The sequence below is a fragment of the Balaenoptera physalus genome, assembly GCF_965194825.1.
Source record: "Balaenoptera physalus genome assembly, chromosome: 7".
Taxonomy (NCBI): Eukaryota; Metazoa; Chordata; class Mammalia; order Artiodactyla; family Balaenopteridae; genus Balaenoptera; species Balaenoptera physalus.
The window spans coordinates 108,170,179-108,189,380 of record NC_138886.1 but is presented as its reverse complement, the minus strand read 5'-3'; the positions used below and the strand labels follow the sequence as shown (position 1 = coordinate 108,189,380).

The 19,202-nt window shown below is 47.7% G+C and overlaps 1 protein-coding gene across 12 annotated transcripts in view; it reads left to right on the top strand.

The window, feature by feature from the left end:
* Positions 1-19,202, top strand: part of PEBP4 (phosphatidylethanolamine binding protein 4) — a 265,326-nt gene that overhangs the window by 89,000 nt on the left and 157,124 nt on the right. The window lies entirely within an intron of this gene.

Here is a 19,202-nt window from a genome sequence, read left to right as displayed (position 1 = left end):
CCTGTTAGGATGGCTACTATTTTTACAAAAGAAAAGAAAAGAGAATAACAAATATTGGCAAGGATGTGAAGAAATTGAAACCTTGTGCACTGTTGGTGGGAATGTAAAATGATGCAGCTACTATAGAAAACAGTATGGTGGTTCCTCAAAAAATTAAAAATAAAATTGCTGTATGATCCAGCAATTCTACTTTTGGTTAAATATCCAAAAGAATTGAAAGCAGGATATTGAAGAGATATTTGTACACCCATGTGAGTAATACAATTCAAAATAGCCAAAAGGTAGAAATGACCCAAGTGTCCATTGACAGCTGAATAGATAAACAAAATGTGGTATTACCCATAAAATGGAATATTATTCAGCCTTAAAAAGGAAGGAAATTCTGACACATGAGACAACATGGATGAACTTTGAGGACATAATGCTAAGGGACATGAGCCAGTCACAAAACGACATATACTGTAGGATTCCATTTGTTTGAGGTCCCTAGAGTAGTGAAATTCATAGAGACAGAAAGCAGAATGGTGGTTGGCAGGGGCTGGATGATGGGAGAACAGGGAGTTGTTTCATGGACATGGAATTTCAGTTTTGCAAAATGAAAAGCGTTCTGGAGATTGGTTGCATGACAACCAACTGCACAACACCACTGAACTGTAGACTTAAAAGTAGTTAAGATGACAATTTTTATGTTAGGTGTATTTCACCACCGTGTTTAAACTATATCACCAATACATGACATTTAGAAATAATTCAGAAGATACATTACTTGGGAAATTATTTTTAACTACTTTAGCACTAAATAGGCTGACTACTGAATTTCCATTGCTCACACTTTGATGTAATTAAGTGGGATTCTTAGTGCCTCTACTTTCTTGGTTTCTGAAGATATGAAAGAGGCTGTGATGTATGGTGGAAAGGTGATGGAAAGACCCAGTTATAATCCCATCCTTGCCCCTGCTCAGCTGTGTGAGGCGGTCTCACCCATCTAGACTTTATTAAGGGCCTTAGTTGTCTCCTAGAGACTGCTCTCTAAATGACTCTAATACTTGCCTCCATAACCCTGAAGTCTACATAAGTAACGTCCCATGGTATGCTAGAGGTAATACCATGCCTTAACCACGTTTCCATCCCCACACCCAGACTCCTTGTTCCCCAAATAGCCATGCTCTCTGGGCAGCAAATGACTCATGCCAGACCAAGAGACCATCTGAGTATTTCATGCATTTGCCACTTGGGTTTCATTGGGAGGTGAGGATGTGGGAGAAATCAGGTGAGGTTATCAGGGAAAGCAGGAGGAACCAGCCTCCAACACTCTCAACCCAGCCTTATGCCCTGCCTTCTCTCTACTGCAGGATCTAATATGAGCCACTTACACTTTGTTTGTCTCGGTTGCCTCATAAGTACTCATTCATTCATTCATTAGGCAAGTGCATACTGAAGAAATACAAAAGGGAACTGGCCCTTTTTGAACATCTGGCTGTGTCGAGCTCTTTATAGATGTTATCCCATTTAATAAGATGGGTAGAATTTGAGGAAGAACTTTATTCCCGAGACACCAGCGAGGAAGCTGAGGCTCAAGGAGGTAAAATTTGCCGAAGACGAAGCATGCTTGTCAGTAAGTGGTGGAATCGGAATTCAAACCTATGTTATCTAATTCCAAACTCCACGCGGTCCACCACGCTGCACTGCTTCCTGTCATCTGCCAGGCAGTCTCCAAACACGAGTGGTGTCTAGGCACTCAGTGTCCAGTGGACAATGCACCGTGAGGTGGCGAGTGGAACTGCAAAGGCGTGCCCACTGTGTTCCAAAGCGCAGAGGAGGGGAGCAGGGGGTTGGAAAGATAGAGCTAATGATACCTTTCCTGTGTGAGGATTGGGGAATGGACCAGATTACTTGTTGGGGTCTTTTCCAGCTCCAAGATTTGTAACTCGATGCCTTGAAGATGCTCGAGGTCTAGAGGATTGCTACCCCAAGTGTGACCCACGAGCTAGCAGCATCAGCGCCCCCTGGCAGCTTGTTAGAAATGCACAGTCTCAGGCCTCATCCAGACCTACGGAATCAGAATCTACATCTTGGCAAAATTCCCAGACAAAATTCCCAGCGCTCGTTGCTACAGCTTCTCTGCTGGATGTTCTCTGGCCTTTCACCCTTTAGCCCCTGGATGTTCTAGAGCACAGTCATGGCTGGGTTCCCAGGCCAGGAGGCTACCTCTTCTCCATCGCCATCTTCTTCCAGGGCCTTCTGTCTCCCTGCCTGTTGAGGGTGGTGAGTGCGGGCTCACGTCTCCCCACTCCTCCCCGGGAGTGTGAAGTCTTCCAGGTAACGTCTGGTAGTGCTTAGCCTCTTGCTCAGAGACCTCAATATTGCTTGGCTCAACCAAAAATAAATTGGAAAAGAAAATTGAACATTGCATCAATTTGGAGCAAGTTTATAAATTCTGTAGCTAAGCAATACCAATAGAAAATGATAGATCGCTGCAGAGCAGGGCGTCCCTGCAGTGATGTATTGTCACATTAGCTGAAATACCGTATTACATGATTCTGCTTTATTACCAGTGCTGGTGGCAGACAGAAAAACAGATTACACTTGAGTTCAAATCGATAGGAACTTTATTTACTGGCCTTGTAAAAACATATTTCTGCACTTTATAAAAACATACGGTAGATGCTATTGATAGAGCTTGTCTGCTTGTTAAAAAGCAATTTGCCCAAAACGAGGCTTTTAAGCTGTAATTTACGGCATTACCTTTCTTTCCAGGGTTCTGTTCGCCTGGCTGTGCTTTGACGACTTCCTTAGACTTCTCTTGCCTTTAATTTTCTCTCCACTTATCATCTCCCTAAACTCCAAGCTCCCCAGGGCCTCAGAGCAGGAAGGAGAAAGGAGCAGAGTCTTCTCTCAGTGGAGGCTGGGGTGTGTCCCCAAAGCCCACCCTCCTATCCTCAGCCCCCTTCTGTTGTTCTAGTTGTTGAGGGGGCTCCTGTGGGTTCAGATGGCCCGGCCTCCCCCTCCTGCTGTTTCTCACTCCCATGGACCCTCCTTTCTCTCCTTCCGCCCTCTGAGAAAGGCACGTCTCTCTCCCAAGCCCTGATTTCAGTCATTCTATGTGGTAGGAATATTACTTCCACGTTATAGCTGTGCAAACTCAGGCTCAAAGAGCTCAAACCCAGATCTTCTGACTCCAAGTCAAATCAAGTCTTTTTCTTTTTTTTTTGGCCGCACAGTGCGGCATGCGGGATCTTAGTTCCCCGACCAGGGATCGAACCCGCGCCCCCTGCAGTGGAAGCGCGGAGCCCTAACCACTGGACCACCAGGGAATTCCCAAATCAAGTCATTTTTGAGGCTGGAAGATGTGTATGGCAGTAAGTGGGTGCTATGGGGATGCGGAAGAAGGCTAATGCCTGAGCTGGGTTATCCAAGAGACTGTGATCCAGTTGGGGAGACAAAACTAAGCTACAGGCAGACCTCGGAGTTATTGGGTTTGGTTCCAGACCACCACAATAAAGCAAATATAGCAGTCAAGAGAGTCACTCAAACTTTTTGGCTTCCCAGTGCATATAAGTTACGTTTACTGTAGTCTATTAAGTGTGCAATAGCATTATGTCTAAAAAAAACAATGTACATACCTTAATTTAAAAACACTTTATTGCTAAAAAATGCTAACCACCGTTGAGTGATATTGTAATCTTTTTGCCGGCGGAGGGTTTGAAATATTTCAAGAATTATCGAAATGTGATAGAGACACAAAGTAAGCAAATGCTGTTGGACTATGGCACCGACAGACTTGTTCGATGCAGGGTTGCCACAAACCTTCAATTTGTAATAAGCGCCATTATCTGCAAAGTGCAATAAAGCAAAGCACAGTAAAATGAGATACACCTGTACTTTCCAATAAACGACGGGAGGCACTTATCAGTGGTTGAATTGAATAGTGACCGAGCTCGTGGGAGTTTGAGGAAGAACAGCACAGGCAGGCAGGAGTCAGGGAAGCTTCCTGGAGGTGTGAAGACTTGAGCTTAGCCTTGAGGGATGGCCAGGGTTGGCTTCGCTCAGCCAGGAGAGGGGAGAGATGAGAGAGCTCCCTGCGGCAGGATGATCAAGGTGAAGGAATGTACGTCAGCAAAGCGGAGCCCAGCACGTTCCTGAAGAGAGAAGAGTAGGCCTGGCTGTGTGCCCGAGAGAAGTGAGACATTAGCTTGAGTGCACGGCGGCCCCTGACTCCCAGGAGAGAGCTGAGAGTAGATGGGGACAGCGAAACGGCGTTGTAGGTTCCCGGGTGCAGGACTAGCCCAGAAATAATGGCTTAGAGAGATTTATGCCACAGGGATGTGAGACCATGATTGAAAATATGGAGACTCAGAGAATGTGCCTGCAGCTGTGCCAATGGCCCTGCTCAAGCCGGCATAGCCCTGCTGAGAAGGGCACCAGGTGGGCTGGGTGGAGGTGGGCAGACCCGGGTGGGCTGCCGTCTCAGTGACAGGTCCCAGCCTTGGAGCCAGGGGCCTGAGACTGATGTTTCTTCCATAGCTCATTTTTAAAGAAGTGTAAGTTGAAGATGTATTGCGTGGGAAAGACAATTAAATGTAAAGAAGTAGAAAGCAACTAAACTTAGAGCACTAACTCCCTTTTTATTGTTGTCATCGTCATTATTATTAAATGTTTTGAGTCAGCAGGTGTATACGGGTCACTGTAAAAAGTGATTCTGCCACTCAGCTCTCCACCTCTGAAGCAACCACTGTCACCCATCTTTGTGTGTGTGTGCACCCTCCAGAGATATTTTACAGGTTGCTGACCTCTCTCCACACCCTGCGTCTTGGCCTTGACCTGAGACCCCAGACTTCACAAGTGCTGAATGCTTTGTACATGATTCCATTTAACCCTTACAACTCCATGAAGTGGGCATGGTTTCCAGCTGCATTTTAAAGATGAGAAAGTCTAGGCTCAGGAAATTTAAGAAAGCCTCAAGGTCCCCCAGCTACCAAGGATGATCAGAGGCCATGAAGTTGAGGGCCAGATTCAAATAGCTGTGGGCTGCATTAAGTGGTCTCCTGATAAGCAGCCTGGACTTAGGAGTTGTCTTTTGCCTGTTCCAGGAATGTGGCAACTTGCAGGCAGAGAAGGGAGAAATGTAGCCAGATCCCTGACCAGGAAACCCTTGACGATTCCTCACATCCAGGCAGTCGGGTGCCGTGTTGAAGCCCTCTGTGGGTGGCTGCTTCTGATCACGTCTATCTGTAAAGTGCAGCAGTAGACAGTGTAGCACTGAACAGAGGGTTGATTTGCAGCAGAGGCAGGATTTGTCTAGTAAGGGTCTTACTGCTGAAGAAATGGTTGATGAGTGAGTGAGTGAATGAATCGACAAATAAATGTAACTTCCCTCCTTAATCTACAATTCCATGTTAATTATGCTTAAAGATCACACAAGAGAGGTGAGCCTGACTCCTCAGAAGGGATGGATGGATAAATCAGCTCTTTACCTAGTATGTGACTAGGAAATAGTAAAGCAGATTCTGGGAGTGACCCATAAGCTGGCACAAAAGGCAATTCCCAAACGCAGGTGTTCCCACACTCTTGCGCCCTGGCCAGTGTGTCTGGGACACAGGACTGGCGTCCCCAGGACGGTCCTGGGGAACTCCACTGAGGAGTATTCATTTGGATGTGTGAGTCCTGACTTCATTCAGAAAATCACTGGCGACCTTTGCCAGAGCAGCTTCAATAGCGGCAATACTACAGAAGCCAGAAAGTAGAGGTAATGAATGCCTATGGACTGTCCTTCTATGTCCTTCTCAGCTGGGTGTCTTCAGGGTATTATTTTTTTAACCCTAAGACCAGAGAGTTCAGCTTCTTTGCTTGAGCAAAAAGGGAAGCGTTGGCATCCTGGAATAATAGAGAGGGATCACAGTTGTGTCCTGACCTGGGGCTGGGGAGGTGGACGAACAGGGTCTGGCAGCTGGCATCGCCGAGCTTGGCACTCATCTCGTGGAAGAGACCAGTGCCAGCCTGGTTTTTGTGTTTGGTCTCAGATGAAAAGGGAGGGGGGCTGGAGTCAGCCAGACCTCAGTTCGAATTCTGGTTCAGCCCTGTACTATCTGTGTGACCCTGAACAAGTCATCCAAACTCACTAAGCCTCAGTTTCCTAATCTATAAAAAAGAGAAATAAGAGAAATCACCTCACAGGATTGCTGGGAAGATTCAATGATTTGTATAAAGTACTCAGCACTTATAAGCTCTCGATAAATAGGGCTATCTTATTGACTAGCATCAAGCGAGGGTGGTGCACATTTTCTAGGACTAGGTGGTATCCGTTTTCACTGTTACCTCCATCTCTGCTCGCACTGCCCAATGCACCACCATGTGCAGAGATGTCATATTCCATTCTCACTTCCAAGAAGTGTACACTTCATCCGGGAGCGTGCAGTGAACTCTGTGTAGATGTAACCTGGTAATTATCTAACAGTAAATAAATGCCCCTGTGACTCAGGACAAAGATAACACTGCAGGGTGGGGCTTTCTGGAAGAGGTGAGCCTGGGTAAGACTTGCATGAGCAGAGAGAAAAGGGGAATAGGCCGAGCCAAGACACAGAGGCAAAAATTCTCACTGCAGGACTCAGCAAAATTAAGGAGAGGACATTGGGAGAATATGGTGATGGTATGGAATTGAACTGGTCATGTGAAAGCTGGGGATAAGTGAGAAGCATGCTCAGAGGAGAAAAAAGGAAGGGGAACATCCAAGTCAAGGGGACGGATGTTGATCCTCGGAATGAACACCCCGCCTTCTCCCTTCCCCACCTCCTGGGGTCCTCAACAGTTGTGAACTGAGTGAATCTCATCAATTGGCCCTTCCTTGATTAACCTCCCTCCTAGATCCTGAGTCATAGTTTGCACTTGCTTCCACCTATTAGCCAGTGCGCTCCCCCATCCCGCTGGGATCTGAGAACACACGTCCTGACATTATAATAGGCTCCTCAGAGGAGGAAATGCTATCATCCGTGTTGGTGACAGCGGCCCCCAGTCCTGCCAGGTAGCTTTAGCAACAACATCCTTGTCTTCCGTGTCTTGTTAATTAGGAGAGCCTATCTCACAGATTTGGGCAATGAATCTCAGCTAGCAGCTCTTCAGCCTTCATAACTACTTCTAACTTAGGTGGTAGGACCAGATGCATTTCGTATTCCGTCTAAAGAGACCTTTGGGCTTGAGGTCTGTGTGTGACCCCTCTCCGCAGTGTGGGAACAAGAGGAGCCGCCCATGATGGGGAAACAGAGGGACATTTTCTGCAGCCTGTTCAATTGCCTCCAAACTTGCTCACTCTTCAGCCCCTGAGCCAAGATTGGTCTACTCAGTCCCCTTCCCTTCAAGGATGTGTGTCTAGGTGTCAGGGAGCCTTTGAACGTCAACATAAATGCTTGTGAACACTCGAGCTGAGAACTGGTGAAATCAGCTGATGACGGAGTTTTCCCCCTCTTTTTATATTCCCTGTAAATAGTATACAGTAATCAAAGTTTAAGCCGCCTGAGATGAAACAATTGCTTAACAATCATATAAGACAAAAATGATTCAACAAATGACAATGAGGCCCCGTGATATACAGAAGAGATGCATTCAGTGTACCATATTATAATGTGCTAATACAAGATTGACAGCACGATAATAGGAGTGAGCAGCAATTCAGCCTATAATTCCAAAGCAAATGTGAGGCTGTCCACAGAACTCAAATCCTAGCAGGCTGCAAAATTAGAGGTAACACCGCGCAAGGTTCAAGACAACTCATTAGCAGGTTGGCAGAGTGTTTCAGGAGCAAATTTGTCTGTCGAAGGAACTAATTTTGTGCCATCTTCAGCTCAACTTTTTTTTTTAAAGTGTGCAGATACCATATTCCCTGGAGAGGAATGCAGGGGTGGGAGTCGGAGATCTGGTCGTAGCCCTTGGGGCACAGTGAGGTCGCTGTTGTCAGCTTTTGAGCCGCCAGTGTTGGGGGTAATCTGGATGTGTTGTGGGGTGTTCCGTGGAGCTGATGGCGGTGATGGTGACAAACACTGTTTAGATTAGTCTCAGCGTGAAAGAGTGAAGGGATGCCTTGCTGGCTCTTGGGGGGCTGTTCCCACATCAGAAAGGGTTTGGATCAAGGATGTCATTAAGGGTGTGCTAAGGATCCTTCCAGGTCCTGAATCTCTAAACTTCTCTATAAGTGTCATAATACCTGCTTTGTGCAAATGCCCCTACTCTTTGAAGGATGCCCAGGGTTTGTTTGAAGCAGGTGTGGTAAGACACACAGACACAGAAGTGACTGTCATAAAGGAAGAAGTTTTTATACTGACAGGTCCCTAGAAACTGGAGGCAGACCATGCAGGGGGGCCACATGGGGAAGCACCAGGGTCTGTCAGAGAGTGAGGGAGTGAGGGGAACTGTAGGCAAAAGCCTTTATTGTAGTTTCCATGGGTAGGAAATAGGTGAAGTAGGGTAAGTAGGCTTAGGATTGGCTAGTTTGAATAACTTCATGGGCTCTGGGGTATAAGAGCTGTCCCCAGTTGACTGGTGCCTGACCCTGGGGTGATTAGGCAGGGGGATGGTGGCCCGGAGTGTGAGAACCTGATGAAGGATTGGGGACATAAGGACTCTGGATGGTCTGCTTAGCATATGAAAGGCATGCTCTGCTTATAAGAATTAGCCAGCCCTTGGAGGGACAGTATCCACACCCCACCCCTGGGGTTGGTGAGACCCCAAGACATCAAAGCATCAGAATACAGAATAAAAAGACACGATGGATGAACACACGTTCATAGCCATACACCATCAGCTGCCTTCTCTTTCCTGCCAGGCTGGGGCCTCCCCCATCCCTTGCCCCAGACCCCTAATGAAAACAGGGCATGGTGACATCACCATCTGCATGTGACAAAAAGCATGTTGTGTCGGTATGTTACCCGACACCACCCCAATCCAGGATCTGTGGGGTCAGGAAGGGAAGACTCCCACCAGCCTTTGACCAATGGAGCCATTGCCAAGCTCCTCCCCGTCTCTCCTCACTAGGCAGGGGGCTGCCTGGGTGTGGACAGCACCAGCCACGTGACCGGGGCTGTCTTAGAGTGTGATTCAGAAATCCTACACGTCTCAATTCCACCAATAACAGGCTGCGTGGCCATGGCAAGGCTGCTTCACATTTCTGGGTTTCAGTTTCCTTCCCTAAAGAGAAATAGGACCGACCCCAGTTCTAAATGCTTTGTTTCTCTGAAAAATTGGGGGAAAGGATGGGGAGAGGCAGCAGAAAAGCTAAGGAGATGGGTGGGGGGGTCTCTAATCCTCACGTAAAACCAGTGACGTGTGCAAAGACAGAGAAGCCACCCACGCCCCCCAGCCCTCCTCCTTCATCCATCCTGTGGAGCTGACACTCTCCCAAGTGATGGTGATGATGAAGATCATCATCAGAATAACAGGAATTCAGCCCCTTCGGGGCGGCCAGGCTTTTACACTCACTACCTTATTTAAGTCTTACAACAGCCCTAGGATGGAGCAGCCCCGCTCAGCACCATTGTTTGGCTGGGGAAACTGAGGCTTAGAGAGGTTAAGTCACTTGCTGGCTGTCACACAAGCAGTAAGTAAGTGAAGAGCCAGGTCTCAAGCCCAAAACCTCATTCCTAATCACTGCACTCTGCTGCTCCCTCTGCCCTGGGCAGGTTGGTCCAAAAAGGATTCGGTGGAGTGTATCCCAAGAAGCAATAGATCTTCATTCCAGGAAGGAGAACCCCTAAGAGGGAGAATGAACCCCCAAGGAAAGGCATTGCCCATGGGGAGAACTCTGTTTGGAACTTAAGGGGCTTCACTTTTTCTTTCACCAACTGTTTTGTGTCTTTTAGATGCCTGGCATGGCCCTAGGCACTGAGGATGCACAACGGTGAATGAGACAGGCCAGGCCCCTGACTCAGGGAGCTCTCAGCCTGGTGGAGGGAAGGGTGCAGACAAGAGAAAGTGAACGGGTAAATACAGTAGCCGTAGAGAGTACCAGCCTGACAGGCTCCGGCCCTCCCTGTGTCAAGGCCTGCAGGTTGGAAAGCTCCAGACACCAGAGAAGGCACAAGGCCACCGTCAGAGGGCAGAGGGTGACCGCTGCCCTCAGTGACCAGGTCAGCCTCCCTCAGGACTCAGGGAGCCAGCAATCGAGACCAAACAGCAGGAGCACAGCCCAGCTGCCGGCCTAGCCGTACCCTCCCCCTCAGCCCCCTTCTCAGGCCCAAGTGTGGGTGCAGCTCTTCCGATTTGCAGCCAAACTTAAGCGCATGCAGAAGTCAGAACAATATTTTCAGCTGCAGGAACAACAACAACAAAAATGATGTTTAGCACCCCCTTTTATGCAAATGCATCATGCCCATCTGAGTGAGGTAGAATTTCACCAAATCTTACGATGAAGTAAACATCACAGAAAATATTTTTTTTCTTCTCTGGGGGAGGATGAAGAGATTTCGGTAATTAAAACTCCCATCGATCACTGCTTAGATCTCAGAGATAATTGCACTACTGCTGCAGATGTGTGTTGAATCATGCAGTTTTGTTTTCAAGGGTGTGTGTACCCCAAGGCCTGGAATCACACCTCCCCCGGCGTGCTCCCCATCCTCCCCCACCAGCATGGGGCGGCATGAGGACACTTGGGGGACAGTCCTGGAGCCCCAAATTAGCTGTGTGGGATTGTGTATGGGGCTTAACCTCTCTGGACGTCAGGTTTCTCTTCTGTCAACTGAAGAGTAGGACCTCAATTATCTCAAGGTTCTTTCCACCTCTCTTGATGCTTCCTGGAGTTGACATTCCCCTTGAGAGCTGATCGTGTTACCGAGTCCAAGCTCGTACCGCTCACTGCATGGCAGGCCAATCAATCAAGAGACGAGTTTTGGGGGCAAAGGAACAGGGGCTTTATTTGGAAAGCCAGCAGACAGAGAAGATGGTGGAGTAGTGTCCCAAGGAACCATCTTATCCTTGCTAGAATTGAGACTTCTTTTATATTAGAAGAGGAGGGGGTGTAGTTGGTTGGTGCAAACTTCTTGGTGCCAGAATCCTCTGTTCTTGCAGCTCTGTGGGTAGGTCGGGTCACAATGTTCCTGTAAACCTCCAACAAGACAAATGTTATTCTCTGTTCTGCCACATTTTATCTCTATATGAATGGAAAAGTGTTATACCTTTAAAGGTCAGAGCCTTGAGAATGGGCGATCGTGCATATTTCAGGCTATAGGCAACATTCTTGTAGCAAAAGCAAAAGAATCCAAAGGTTACAGGAAAAGAAACAGATCCAGTATGGAGTCAGATTAGCTCTTCCTTATTACAATCATCTCTCCACACTGAGTTTTAATCTCATCTCTGCTACTGATTCACGTGTCTGTGACACACTTATTGAGTGCCACGTGTGTGCCAGGCCCAGTGCTAACCTTGGAAGCACAAGGATGCCTGAGGTCCACCCTGCCTCGGGGGGCTCACAGTCTGGTGTGCTGGATGGCCCAGAAGCGGACACATCACAAGAAAATATGTTGTGTGTCTTTCCAGAGATTCGAGCTCTCGTTGTGTGGCCGGCCTGCCCTGAGGCACCATCAGCTGTAGTGAGACCTCGATGGGGCATTAGCTGTAGTAAAGCATTTCCCCTGGGGCAGGGCCTGAACTCTCCTTCTTCCCAAGAAATCAAGTACACAGAGGAGATACAGTGGATGGGCCCAGAGCCACACTCAGGGGCAAGAACCATAATTTGCAGCTCTTGCTCTCACCCATGGTTCTCTGATAAGAAATCAGATCAGCACCGTTCTAAATGCTCCCTTATAGCCTCTGGGAGCGGCCCTTGGTGGCTTGACTGTGACGACTACAGTTAAAGAGCGAGAAACCTTTGGAAGGGAGGGATGTTCTTCCCTCAGCGTCCAGCATGGCCTGGGCGCTCGGTTTGCTACTCTGTTCCATGAGCTCCGAGCCTCCTCTGCTGAAGCCAGGGATGCACCCCTGTTCGTTCTTGCACTCTGCTCAGGGCTGACCAGGAGTGAGGAGCCCCTGTACATGTCCCAGAAGCGGAAGGCAGGAGACCCTTTCCCCGGCTGGCTCCGACTCCAGGAGCACCACCAGGCTCTCCTGCGTACTTTGTGATCAGAACTGAGCAACCAGATGACTCAGAGCCTCCGCCGCCACCGGCAGCAGCAGCGAGCTCACTAATTTGGCGCGTCAGGTAAACTGACAAGCAGAAAAGTGCAAAAGCTCCACCCAGAGACGGGAGCCTTCTGCGGTACTGCCCAGCTCTGCCACCTCTCAGAGCCCTCTCCCTGAACACCTGCAGCTTGCATATGGATTTGACCTGCAGTGTAGGTTTCAAGTAGAGCCCCCCAAACCCCCTCTTACTACTGTATTCTCCAACCTTCCATGCCAGGGACTTAGCCCTTTCCTTCCTCGCCATCCTCACCCCATCTCTACCTCACCCTCCCTAGGAGTTGCTGTGCACTCAGCCTCCTATGCCTGCGATGGATTCGCTGGCAAACGCCCAGCCCACAGTAGTGCAGTAGCACTGAAGACCCCAAGAGGTCTTTCCCCAGCCAAGTCTCGTTTGGAGGGGGAGTGTGGGAGGAGATGGGGGCACTGAGGCCCTTTGACTGTACTGTGTTCTTCCCTGCCTCCCAGTTACTACCGAGCTGGTGACAGAGCCTGTGCACGTGCACCATGGATGGATGGATGGATGGATAAATGTCCCCTCTGTAGTGGGGTGGGGAAACTGTCCTCTCCCCCTTTATCTTTCTGCCTCTCCCCCACTCCATGCATTCCCCACAGCAGGTGTCTCTGAGGCAGTGTTTATGCAAGCAGCTCGTGTTCTGCAGAGTTACAAGAAGCTGTTGTCAATTTGAGGAAAGCCCCCAGCTGCCCATGTGTGCGTTGGTCGTCCCTGACAATTTCGTAACAGGACTGGAAAGGGGGTGGGTGGGCTTCCTGGACTTGAACCAGTGGACTGGGGGCCTCCCTGCTGCCGCCCGCTGTGTGTCTGTCTGAAGCCTGTCGGGCCTCGGGCTTCCCAGCTCGGTGTCAGGAGCCTGTGCCCCTCTCCTGTAGTAAGTGCCTCCTGGCTCTGGCTGGCCGCTCACGGGAGCACAGTACCTAGGGTGGGTTGGGTTACTTAAGTAAGAGCAAAGAAACCTGACTCTTGAAGGCATGACAGTCCCCAGGACGACCAACCCGCCCAGCAGGCCCAGATGAGCTCTGCATTGTTCCTCGGGGTTTAATTCCAAGTCAGGAAAAGCAGTTCTTCGATGATATGCTCATTACACACTAATAGTCCCTTTCTTCCCAAGCCGTCCCTGACCTGATCCATATGTCCATGGACAGGAAGGGAGTGAAAAAGGTTTTTGAGCCACCAAAACAGTTGAAATGGCTCAGAAACCTTATCCCTGAGGCTGAGGGGCTCAGGTTAAGGATTCCCACCCAGCACAGAGGTATCACAAAGCCTTGTCACTTCTCGGCTGTTTTCTAATAGGAGAACCCGGTTTGGGGAGAAGGAAGTCCGAAATATGATGTTCATTTGGTACGCGTAAAAGCAGAAAAAAGTCCTTGAAAACCAAACCACCATGAAAAAGCTTCATGTCTATGAAGGGCTTCTCTGTTCCAGACACATGCTACCAAATTTACATTTAGATCCTCACAAGGACTGTATAAAGGAGGTACTCTTATTGATATTATCCCCATTTTAAAGATAAGAGAGGTTAAGTAACTGACCCAAGGTCACACAGTGTCTGAAGAGAGGATCATCGAAACTCTGAGTCTTTTTTTCCTACCCTTCATGTCACAGAAATTTGCTTACCTAGTTTGGTCAGCAAGAAAATGTATTGGCTTTGCCCTGGGGAAGCTGATGTCCCACCTGAGAAGTAGCTTTGTTTAAATAGCAGAGGAAACAATTCCTAGCTCATTCATTAACTTCTAATTTACATACTTCAAGTACTGCTTATTTACACAACCCAGGCACTGTAAACATACACTTATCAGTGAAGCAGGTCTGCAGCGTGCCCCTGGGCTGTGAGCTGAGGTCGAGATGGATGTGTCACCACTGCACGGAAAACTTCCTCACTGGATAGTGACCTCCTTCCTGAGTTTCTGGGTTTTCATGCGCTTGCAAGCAATCTCATGCATATCCTTTCCTGGAATGGGGTCTAAAGAGACAAATCCCGAGAAGCCGAAGAAGGAGCTGGATGCCGTCTCTTCTGGGTAATGCATTCATTCCATCCTTCCACAAACCCTGGCTGAACTTCACCATGGACACGAGGTACCTACCGGTGATGCAGAGAGTCCTAAGATGCTATCTCTGTCCTGGAGGAACTTGGCAGAAAGAGTCAGCAGACACATTACTGTAGTACGTATGGGACGCATAGGAGCTGCGTGATAATAAAAGAAGTGGCTGCACATTTGAGCTGACTCTTGAAAGCTGAGAAGACCAAGTCTAGAAAGGTCAGAAGGAGTGTTCCAGGTGGAGGGAAGAGTAAATGCAATGACAAGAAGGTCTGGAAAGCCTGGGAGGTGTTTTGAAGCATAGCATGAGACTTAGCCGGTCTCAAGACAATGTGAATGGAGAGGAGCAGGAAAGGAAGTGGGGGGCCGGACCTGTGAGGCCCTTGAGGGCTGGACCCGGCCCCTGATTGCTGCCAGCTTCAGCCCTCTCAGACAGCAGAGGAGCAAGTGGCTTGGGGTTCCAAGAACCGTGTTACAGGCAAGAAAGTGCCGAAGTTTGTAAACAATTAAACAAACAAAGCAAAAGCCAGTCATCTCCTATTTGAGATGTTTAGTAAAATAATGTCCTATATGGTTTCCTGATGACGGAGAGAAAGGGGTGGAGTTAGCCTTCGAGGGCAGGGAATTATGCATAATAGCCAGTGCCCTCGCTCAGGGCTTGAGAGAGCTTAAGAATCACTTTGCACGAGAGCCTCCCTGGTGCAAAGGCTGCGCACAGCTGGCTCCGAGGGACAAATTCATTATTCCACTAACAAGGTTGACTCACAAGGCGAGAAAGCGAAGCGATTTCAAGGTTGTGGGTATATGGCCTGAATGGGGAAACGGGGTAGCAGCCGTAGACCCCCACCTAGAACACCAAATGAGGAGGAAGACCACCAAAGCCTCCATTTCTTAAAGCCCCGACGAACAGCTGAAAATTACTTGCCCCTGGAAAAAAAATAATAATAAATTCCACATTATCATTTCAATGGCTCCTTGCATAAACACCAAAGAATCAGAAAAGCTGGTGCCTCATGTTGCTCCCAGAACCTGAGAAATGGTATCTTTCAGTTATCAGATTTTATTTCTTTGCAGCGTTACATTTTATACATATTTATTCATGCAGAACAGAAGCGCAGCGTTATTGAGGCTGCCATGGGAGCGGAAGGAAAAGCTGTTATACATAAGAATGCACTGCATTTACATCGTCGCACTTTGCGACAATTGAACTGTATGCAACTTTTTTTTTAATAATAAGAAAAAAACTCTGGCTTGCATTTAATTTGCTGATTTTTTTTTTCATTCTTCCGCCTGCATTTTCCTATGCCACAGTAATGTGAAAGGGGGAGGGGTCGAGATCCTTGAGGATACAGAGGGTTGGGGGCTAGCAAGGGGTAGCTTTCATGGGGAGGGGTCAGGGATCCAGAGCAAGTTTATAACTATTTCTTTTTTAACAGATGCAGTTAACTGAACTGCAAAACATTCATCTTCCGATTTAATAACTCATTCTCCCTGCATGGAGACGGAGGTATTATAGTGCTGGGTATCGCTCTTTGGGCTTTTGAGTGTCAGTGATGAATCCCCCATCTTCTAATAAAACACGTTTTCATAGTAATTGAAATAATAATTTTTTTTTTTTTTTTTTTTTGCCTCTTCATTTTCCCAGGGACTTATAACGGGGCTTTTGACTTCTTTCCCTTTCCCCTGTTCCAATCTTATTTTCTTTTAATTGAAATTCCTTCAGCCCCTGAGATGCACAGGGTCCGTCTTTCTGGGATCTGTGTTCTGATGGCCTTTACGCTTCCCCCACAGTCACAGCCACAGGATGGGCTCCAATTCCAGCGAGTAAGGGGGCCTGAGACCTGGAATTCTGGGCTGGGTTTGGCTTTTCACCTTAGCAAGCTGAGCATCCCCAAGGAGGGAAAAACGTGGTAACCAGGCAGTCGTGGGGACCCCAGAGAGGAGCAGGGCAGGGTCCCAACCTGAGAAATCCTGAAGCTCACACATTAGGCCAACCCCTAAGTCTCCCCTAATACCCCCAAGGCCAACACCTGGGACTGCCCCTCCCCATTCTGCATGCACCTCTCAGGCTGCACGTGACCTCATCCCTGAGAATTAAAATAAATATCAGTGTGTTAAGAACAGTACTGCTTCCTCAAGAATAAAATTTGGGAGGGGGCAATGGGGGCGATGGTGATGTTGCACTGAGTGTAATATATTTAATCCTCAAGTTACTTTAAATGCTGTATTGGTAAACTTAACTGGAATGGACAAATGTAACATTGTCTCCTAAGACTTCTTTTCCTCTCATCCTTTCCTCCATGGCTGACACTGAAGAGAAAGAAAAGCTTTGAACAATCGAGGTACAGCCTCTCTGGTAACTGTACCAGCTTCAGAAGATTTTCCTGGCCCTTTCTCTTCATACCCACCCAGGGAAAGATGATTTTGGTGGAACCTTGCTCAGTTGCGGCTGTAATTTAACTTTGCCTATAGGAGCTCTCCCCTTTCCGTGTCTAGTCTTTCCTGATCTAGCAAAAAAGAACTTGGAAGTCAGGAATCAGGATTTGGAACCAGTCCTGGCCAGGAACTCAAAGTAGCCATTGAGTAAAAAAGGTCAGGGAGACTGATGGCCTTTGGAGGCAACTTCTTCCTTCATAGTCATGGAAATAATATGTTTTTGCCCCTTCGTTTTCCGAGGTACCTTATAAAAAAAAGGCTTTTGACTTCTTTCCCTTCCCCCATCCTATCGGAAAACTCACACGTGGTACCCTGCCATGTCCCAGGTAGCAGACTTTACCTGCTCCCTGCAAGTATGTGGGCTGCAGCCAGCATACTCAGTACCTTTGTCCAAATTGCAGAAAGGAGTCCTGTCTTTGGGTCTGATCATCCCTAGGCCAGGAGGCATGGTTTGGCAAAGGGAGCAGGGGCTAGATTTTAGCCCCCCGTCATGCCCTCTTACCTGGGGGCCTCTGTGCAATGCATGCATTGCTTAACCCTGCTGGCAGTAGATGGTAGCTTTTGAGTTCGAAAGACCCAGGTTCAAATCCTGACTCCACCATTTTCTAGCTATGTTACCTTGGGCAAGTAGCTTGATTTCATACATAATCGTACCTGTATCATAAGAATGCTATAAGAAGTAATTGAGATAATACTTTAAATCTCTCAGTGCTAAATCTCTGGTGACTATTATTATTCCAGAGAAGCTTTTTTGGTCCTTTAGTACCCTTGAGAAGCAGGAGTGAAAATAACATTTTTGTTTGTTTGTTTGTTTTTACAACAGGAAGGGGTGACAAAATGTTGGCCCAAGCCTGGATGTGAATTGCCCTTAGGACAGAAGTGCTGGACTAAGAGATCTGATCAGCTAAATACAGGAGGGGGCAAGAGAGGAGAGAAAACCAGTGGCTTGTTTGACCTTGGCTTCTCGACAGAGGCAGGACTTCTGCTCCTATTTCTGGGGTCACCTACCCCAGCTGTCCTTGCTTCTCCATGAGCATTTCAGTGGATTAAAGGGCCCTGCTTCCCCCAGGACTTTGGGGCTGGGGATGTGGGCAGCAACAGGAAGTCTCTTTTATGTCCCTGCCCTCGTTGCCTAGTTGAGCAGGAAGCAGACAAGTCCAGGGCATCTGTAGAGCCTCCTCCTGGATGTCCCCCCAACACCCACACCTAAGGCCATTCTTTTTTTTTTTTTTTTTTTAAGATGATGACTAGCTATTTAATTTGAATTTATTTATTTATTTATTTATGGCTGTGTTGGGTCTTCGTTTCTGTGCGAGGGCTTTCTCCAGTTGCGGCAAGCGGGGGCCACTCTTCATCGCGGTGCGCGGGCCTCTCACTATCGCGGCCTCTCCTGTTGCGGAGCACAGGCTCCAGACGCGCAGGCTCAGTACTTGTGGCGCACGGGCCTAGTTGCTCCGTGGCATGTGGGATCTTCCCAGACCAGGGCTCAAACCCGTGTCCCCTGCATTGGCAGGCAGATTCTCAACCACTGCGCCACCAGGGAAGCCCCTAAGGCCATTCTTGATGCTGAGATTTTTGAGATGAGTGAGGGTTGTTCCAGAACAAAGCCCCTTCTCTGGCAGAGGCCAAGGGATTCTTTGGAAAGGTGAGAAGAAGCCTGCAAATCTACTGCTTGCAAAGACCTGTGGCCCACTCAATTTTTTTTATTTTTATTTTTTAGTAGACTTAATTTTTTAGAGTAATTTTAGGTTCAAGCAAAATTGAGTGGAAAGTAGAGAAAGTTCCTGTACATCCCCTGTCTCCACACATGCGTTGCCTCCCCGCTATCAACATCCTGGACAAGAATGTTACATTTATTATAGTCAGTGAACCTACATGGAGATGTGGTTATCACCCAAAGTCCATAGTTCACATTAGGGTTCACCCTTGGTATTGTACATTCTATGGGTTTGGACAGATGGATAATGGCATATATCCATCATTACAGCATCATACAGAAGAGTTTCACTGCCCTAAAAATCCCCTCTGTTCCACTCATCTCTCCCTCCCTCCAGCCCCTGGAAACCACTCATTATTTTAGCTATCTCCATAGTTTTGCCTTTTCCAGAATGTCCCATTGGAATCATACAGTCTGTAGCCTTTTCAGATTGGCTTATTTCACTTAGTAATATGCATTTGTCTTTATCCATGATTAATATTCATGTCTTTTCATGGCTTGAGAGCTCATTTCTTTTCAGCACTGAATAATATCCCATTATCTGGATGTATCGCAATTTATCCATTTACCTACTGAAGGACATGTTGGTTGTTTCCAAGTTTGGACAGTTATGAATACAGCTGCTATAGATATCTGTGTGCAGGTTTTTGTGTGGACATAAGTTTTCAACTCATTTGAGTAAATACCAAGGAGCATGACTGTTGGACTTTACGGTAAGGGTATGTTTAATTTTATAAGAAACTGCCAAACTGTCTTCCAAAGTGGCTGTACCATTTTGCATTCCTACCAGCAATGAATGAGAGTTCCTGTTGCTCCATATCCTCTCCAGCATTTG